The sequence below is a fragment of the Akebia trifoliata genome, chromosome 1 (assembly GCF_017979445.1).
Source record: "Akebia trifoliata isolate Shusen 1 chromosome 1, ASM1797944v1, whole genome shotgun sequence".
NCBI classification, from domain to species: Eukaryota; Viridiplantae; Streptophyta; class Magnoliopsida; order Ranunculales; family Lardizabalaceae; genus Akebia; species Akebia trifoliata.
The window spans coordinates 11,709,374-11,717,136 of NC_141375.1; the positions used below are offsets into that span (position 1 = coordinate 11,709,374).

Sequence of the window (7,763 nt, forward strand, 5' to 3'; positions counted from 1 at the left end):
ACATCTCCTCTAATAGAAAAATACATCTTTTGGCTATTCTTCTAGCGGCCATTGCTTGGGGCCTTTGGAAAGAGAGAAACAACAGGGTGTTCCAGGGTAAGGAGAGGAAATCGCATACGGTGTACATAGAGATTTTAGGGCTGTTATGTTTTTGGGCTAAGTTAAGCCAGGATTTCGCTAGGATCTCTTTCGAAGACTTCGTTTTTAGATGGGATAGCTTGTGTAACTAGTAGTCTTTTCTTTACTTTTGTTGTATTGCTTTTCTGCTTGGGGGCTTCCTCTGCCTCCATTGTTTCGTTTATCTCCTTTTGGTATTTAAATAATCTTATACTTATAAAAAAAAAAGGATTTCAAGAAAATCAAGAAAAATAAAAGAATAAAAAAAGAAAAATAAAGATTAGAAAAATAAAGATATTGGACTCACTCCAAAATGCCCTCACACCACACCCATTGTTGGGAAGATCAAGCTCAAGCTTTCTTTTTATTCATCATTCTTCATCATTGTTTATTAATAAAAAAAACCCTAATACGATCTATATAAAGAAAATAAATTAAGAATCCTAGTTAAACTAAAATATCAAATAAATAAACCTAATTTTCGTAACTTTCTCTCCTGATTTTCAAACTCTAATAAACTTAAATAAAAGACAAAATAAAGTTATTAAACTGTCCCTAAATATTATACTAAGACCATGGGCAAATAAAACATGAAAATAAGTCCCCAAAATATAAAAGTAAAGTCCTTAATCAGAAAACTAAATAAATAACTAATCTAAAATAATCCCAAATGATAAAACGATAAATCTAGACCCAAATAAATGTAAACCTAAATAATTATAAATTTTCCATCGGAACCCTTGATCGTTGACTTGATTTGTGTTCCGTATTATTCTCCTCTGGTTGGAGAAAACTTGTCATCGAGTTTTAAAGTGCTTGAGAATGATCATGATAATTTGTGGCATCTCTTTTGGCTAAGATTCGTCCTCCTGTCTTGATGTTGTGTTGAAAAATTAACTTCAAATTGCAATCTTTTATCTTGGCAAAGTTTCCATTGTACCCGTTTGAGATGATTAGTTCGGTTTGTAGTGATGAAAAATTGCATCATGAACAAAAACTATAGATGTTTCCAAAAGATCTTCCTTAGGCTCTTTTAACGTATTTTCACCTCATGATCTAGTTTTTGCACTGATTCTAGAGTTGTAAGCACACCATCTTCTATAACTAATGTTTGATATGTCTTTTCTTCAATCTGCTCTTGGATTGATGGTATCACAGGAGTTGATTTTCATGGACATATCTTGAGTAAATATTTTCTACCTGAAGTAACACGTAAAATATTTTGCTTCGCATCAAATGTAGCTTATATATGTGATCCGACCTTGACCCAACATTACGACACTTTTTTAGAGGAACCATCTGACACATAGCACCGTGGATAAAATTTCTTTGATGGAACCGAACGACAATCATAATCATGATAACCACAATAAATCTTATTTTTAACATTCTACAAAATCTTCTCCAAAAAACTTGTGGCAATCAAGATTTTCTCATATTCATCACTGCATAATACCCTGAATGATATTCCGAAAGGTAAAACAAATCTGATTTTGACTTTCAATACTATCTCTATCGATTCTAGGTTTAGTTCTGATACCAAATCTGAAGTAGGACAATGAGGGGAGATAAGAAAATATAAGGTTTAGAGAATTTTGGTTGGGGATGGGGTTAAGAATTATGATTAGGATAGGGTAAATCCAAAAGTAAAATAATTTTTTTTTCTTGTAATTACGACGACATTTTTAGTAGGAAAAATGAAAATGGTTAAAGGTTGAGGTTTATAGGGTAAGGATTAAAGGTTGCGGAAATATGAAAAATATTACTGAAATAAGGGTTAAAGAAAGTGGGGAAGGATTAAGGGTTTAGGTTTGTAGGTTTCAAGAATCAAGAAAGGAATTTCAAAAATCAAGAACAAGAAACTAAAAGAAAAAAAACAAAATAATAGAAAAGAAAAATAAAGATTAGAAGAAAAAAAGAGAGAGAGAGAGATAGAATCTTGGAATCACACCGAGGGTTTCTTAGAATCACACTAAGAATGGCGGAGAACTCACTTCACTCAATGAAAGAAACTCATTCATTATTCATCAAAACCTTCGTTCCTTAAAAAAAATCCTAATACAATCTAGATAAAGAAAATAAATCAAAAATCCTAGTCAAACTAAATACTAAATAAATAAACATAATTTTCGTAACTTTCTCTCTCCTATTTTTCAAGTCCTAATAAGCTTAAATAAAAGATAAACTAAAGTTACTAAACTCCCTCCTAAATATTATACTAAGACCATTGGCCAATATAATATGAAAATAAGTCCCCAAAACATAAAATTAAAGCACCTTAAAACAAAAAACTAAATAAATAATTAATCTAAAATAATTTCAAACCATAAATCTAGACCCAAATAAATGAAAATTTAAATAATTACCAATTTTCCATCGGAACCCTTGACACTTGACTTGATTTGCGTTCCGCATTAACTTGTATGGTTATAAATACATCTTTCCAGATCGTAGCAAACTTTGATGCTTCGGCAATAATTGCCCTTCTCCTTTTACCACTCTGGCTTCAAGATTTCCGTATGACCTCCATTTACCATTGTTAATGGAGCATTTCTTCCCTTCGCCTTTGGAATTCATCATTTTCTTCAAAGCAGCAGCTTAGCATTAATTCGAAAAGGAAGATCATCTTCAATCAGGGTACACTTGTTTTTAGCTTCATATTCAACCTCTAAACATTCAAAACCTCAATCACAAAGTAGATTTTGTCAAGAGCTTGAGGATGCTGGATTGTTATGGTTTTTAAAGCTTGTACTTATAATTTTTTTTTTTTGTGGACAATCTTTTATTTTCCTTATCTTTGCTTTTCCATACTTTCATATAAAGACTGATAAATCAAGGCTTTGCTGTTTTCCAGTCTTTAGGAGGTCCAAGAGGTGGCATGATCTTCTTCAAGAAGGATCCTATTCTGGGGGTGGATTTGGAATCTTCTATTAACAATGCTGTTTTCCCAGGTTTACAAGTTAGTTCAAGCATTCTCTTTTCTTCGACAGTCTTACATTGGAATTAAATTCTACTTATGTGGATTTCATGTTCAGTTTCTTTATTTGTTAGTGAATCTCTAAAGGGAAAATGAAAATAAAAAGCAACGGGTTTTCTATACAGGGAGGTCCTCATAACCATACAATAGGGGGGCTGGCAGTTTGTTTAAAGCATGCTCAGTCCACAGAGTTTAAGGCTTGGCACGATTGATCGAATTGGGGTACAAACTTGTTTCTGGTGGGAGTAATAATCACCTTGTTTTGGTGGATCTAAGGCCTTTGGTGAGTTACTTCCGCACTTGACATAAAGGGTCAAATTTTCTTCTATATTCTACTAGCAGTAAACTGATCTTTCGACTTCAGTTGCTTAGACTAAGCATTTGTTCCATAGTTCTAACACTCCATAATTTTTCATGGGCTTCTTCACTAATTGGATACCCTAAAAGTTAAAGAGAGCTACTACTAGTACCCCAACATTTACTTATTACACCCCAATTTCTTAAATTATTTATCACCCCCCAATTAAAGATTAAAACGCATAAAAGATTAGCGAGGTTAGGTTCAAATTATAATCTCAACAATACAAAACATTGTATCACGTTCAAATAACTTCAATTGTTGTAATAATTATGATTAGGCTCACATAAAATCTTAAACCCAAAAAATAGAAATCTTGCAAAGAAAATGAGAGCTTCTACTAGCACCCAAACTTTTACTTATTTTCAGCCATTCACTTATTTTCTTTATTTTTAATTGAGGTGTAATAAGTAAAAGTTGTGATGCCAATAGCAGCTCTCATATTAAATGAGATTAATAACAATATGTTATCTTGAGAATGATCCAATCCAGCCATAGTCGAGTTATATCATCCCACTTCACAAAAGAGTCCTTGTTGTGACCCACATAATCATCATCATCATCGAAGGCTTATAAAAAAAAATTGGGGTTGTTATATGACTCTTTTTCCTTTCTTCAATTCTGCATATGAGTTTGGGTCCAATTTGCTCATGCCCAAATTGGTCAAAATGACTATGTAGTTAGAATAATTGACATAGAATGCAAATCAAATTAACGATTAAGGGTTTAGATGATTTTTTTTTTAACTATTTAGGTTTTCATTTATTTGGGTCTAGATTTATCGTTTTATCATTTGAGATTATTTTAGACTAGTTATTTATTTAATTTTCGATTTAAGGACTTTAATTTTATGTTTTTCGGGCTTATTTTAATGTTTTATTGGCACATGGTCTTAATATAATATTTAAGGTAGTTTAGTAACCTTACTTTGTCATTTGTTTAAGTTTATTAGGATTGGAAAATTAGGAGAGAGAAAGTTACGAAATTAGGTTACTTATTTGGTATTTTAGTTTGATTAGGATTCTTCGCTTTATTTTCTTTATATATAGATTGTATTAGGGCTTTAAAAAAAATAACAAAGAGTTCGATGAATAAAGAATTGAGTTTCTTTCATGGAGTGAAGTGAATTCTTCATCGTTCTTGGTGTGATTCTAAGGTTCTATCTTTATATCATTTTTTTTTTCTTATCTTTAGTTTCTTCTTCTTATTATTTTCTCTTAACTTTCTTGATTCTTGAATTCTTGGTCTTGATTTTTGATTCTTGAAACTCTTTTTATTCCACCCTTAATCTTTTCTCATTTTCTTTAATCCTTATTTTATTAATATCTTTTTCAATTTTTTAACCTTTAATCATTTCCTTACCTTACAAACCCTTAACCATTTTCATTGGGATTGTCGTTATATTTGTAAAAGGTCATAATTAAATTACCTTATCCTACCAAAATCCTTAACCCAATCCTAGATCAAATTCTTAACCTTTGTTTTCCTCCTCTTTCCTTTTCATTCTACATTAGATTTGGTATTAGATCTAAACTTGGAATAGATAGAGATGGTTTTGGAACTCTAAATCAGATTTGTTTTACTCTTTAGAAAGTCATTCAGGGTATTGTGCAGTGTTAAATATGAGAAACTTTTGATTTTTCCACCAATTTTTCTGAGAAGATTTTGCAGAATGTTGAAGATAAGACTTATTGTGGATATTGTGATTATGGTTTCGTTGTTCAGTTCCATCAAGGAAGGTTGATTCATGGTGTTGAGTACAAGGTGGTTTTTTTTAAAGATTGTCATATTGTGTTGGGTTGAGATTGGATTTCACATGTACAAGTTACGCTTGATGTGGAATGAAATATTTTATGTGTTACTTCAGATAAACAATATCTACTCAATATGTTCATGGAAATCAACTCCTGTGGTATCATCAGTCCAAGAGCAGATTGAAGAAAAAACAAAATCAAACATCAGCTTTAGAAGATGGTGTGCCTACAACTCGAGAATTAATGTGGGAACAAAATCATGAAGTGAAAAATACGTCAAAAAAGTCTACGAAAAATCTTTTAAAGACATCTACAATTTTTGTTCATGTTGCACTTGTTCCATTAGTACCTCAGATTGACTTAATCATCTCAGACGGGTACAATGAAGACTTTGCCAAGATAGAAGATTGCAGCTTGAAGTTAATAATTCAATACAAGATTGAGACATGATGACGAATCTTCGTCAAAAGGGATAAGCCAAAAATTGTCATGATCATTCTCAAGCACTTTAAAATTTGAGGACGAGTTTTCTCTAATTAGAAAAGAATAATGCAGAATGTAAATCAAATCAACAGTCAAGGGTTCAGATGAAAATTTTGTAACTATTTAGGTTTTCACTTATTTGAGTCTAGATTTATTGTTTTATCATTCGAGATTATTTTAGATTAGTTATTTAATTAATTTTCGATTTTAGAGCTTTAATTTTATGTTTTTGGACTTATTTTAATGTTTTATTGGCACATGGTCTTAATACAATATTTAGGGCTATTTAGTAACTTTAGTTTGTCTTTTGTTTTTTATTAGGGTTGGAAAATTTAGAGAGAAAGTTACGAAATTAGGTTATTTATATAGTATTTTAGTTTGATTAGGATTCTTTACTTTATTTTCTTTATATATAGATTGTATTAGGGTTTTCTTTTAAAAAAAAATGAAGATTTTGATGAATAAAGAATGATTTTCTTTCATGGAGTGAAGTGAGTTCTCCACCATTCTTAGTATGATTCCAAGAAATCTTTTGGTGTGATTCCAAGGTTTTATTATTATATCTCATCTCTTTTTTTCTTTTTATTATTTTCTCTTATCTTTCTTGATTCTTTATTCTTGAAACTTGAATCTCATTTTATTCTACCCTTACTCTTTTTCCATTTTCTTCAATCCTTATTTCATTTATCTCTTTTCAAAATCTTTGGCGCTTAATCCTTTCCTTACCCTACAAACCATTAACCATTTTATTTGGGATTGTGGTCATACTTGGAAAAAGTAATAATTAAATTACCCTATCCTACTCAAATTCTTAACCCAATCTTAAATCAAATTCCTTAACATTTGTTTTCCTCTTCTTCCCTTACCGTCCCACATCAATAATTCTTTCGGTTATAATTTTCACTCTACTATAGTTTGAAATCTAGGTGCGCTAGCAAGTTTTTATAAGGAGAGAGGGAGTTATAGTTAAAACCTGTGTTATCGGGTTCACAAATGTAGTGCTGTACGGCGAACCGGTACAAACCAAACCAATTCGAGGCTCGGCTCAAATGGGTTCTTCAAAAATAGCTAACCCGCTACTTATTAAAAAAAAATGAAAGAGTCGTGCTGGAGTGGCCTCAAGCTTAGACCTCACATTTTACACCCTGACGTGAAAATGGATAGGAACCATATATGCATTTTCACTCAAATCTCGAGGAAAGCATATATGGTTCCCATAAACTTTCATGTGAAGGTGTGCAATGTGAGGTCCATCTTGAGGTCACTTCAGCATTATTCAATCCGAAATTTGGTCAATTTTAAAGTTACCCATTTGTTTTCAAACTAATGATATGCCCCCTTGACCCGAATCTTCTATGAGATTAACATAAATGAGTTAAGTATCCTCTACGAACTACCTTCCCGAACGTTGTTTGTTCAATAATGGAGAACCTCAAACTGTGAACCTGAATTCGAACTGAGTGAACCACCGAACAAGGTAAAATAGGTTAAAACTATGATGATTCGACTGATCTCGATATTTTTCTTGTGTCATTGATTTTGTTGATATCCATTGCTATTTTTTTAACCTATGAAAGGGAATTGATGGTGCTCGAGCTGAGAAAATTCTGGACATGGCTTCCATCAGTCTCAACAAGAATTCTGTTCCTGGTTAGTATATTCTTTTTTTTCTTCTTCTTCTTGCTAGGCAGTACCTGGTAAGCGTATTCCCTTGTGATCTTTTCATTATTACATCTCTCCATTTATCTTATATTTAATAATTTTGTATCAACAAAGGCGACAAGAGTGCACTAGTCCCAGGGGGCATTCGCATTGGAACACCCACTATGACTACTAGGGGATTTACCGAGAAGGAATTCAAGGCTACTGCAGACTTCATTCATGAGGGAGTGCAGATTACCCTCGAAGCAAAACGATTTGTTAAAGGTTCAAAGCTTCAGGACTTCATGAAGTTTATAGGATCTCCGGAGTTCTCTCTGAAGGATCGCGTTGTAGATCTACAGAGGAGAGTTGAAGCTCTGACCACCCAGTTTCCTTTGCCTGGACTATAAATGGTTTTGTTGAATATTAGTGT

At 32.2% G+C, this 7,763-nt stretch overlaps 1 long non-coding RNA gene across 1 annotated transcript; it reads left to right on the forward strand.

Annotated features, from left to right (window-relative positions):
* Positions 1 to 3,295: 3,295 nt before the first annotated feature.
* On the forward strand, positions 3,296 to 7,551 carry LOC147410712 (uncharacterized). The gene is made up of 3 exons (XR_015179114.1): positions 3,296 to 3,377; positions 7,267 to 7,339; positions 7,466 to 7,551. It is a non-coding gene; the product is annotated as an uncharacterized LOC147410712 (long non-coding RNA).
* Positions 7,552 to 7,763: the final 212 nt, after the last annotated feature.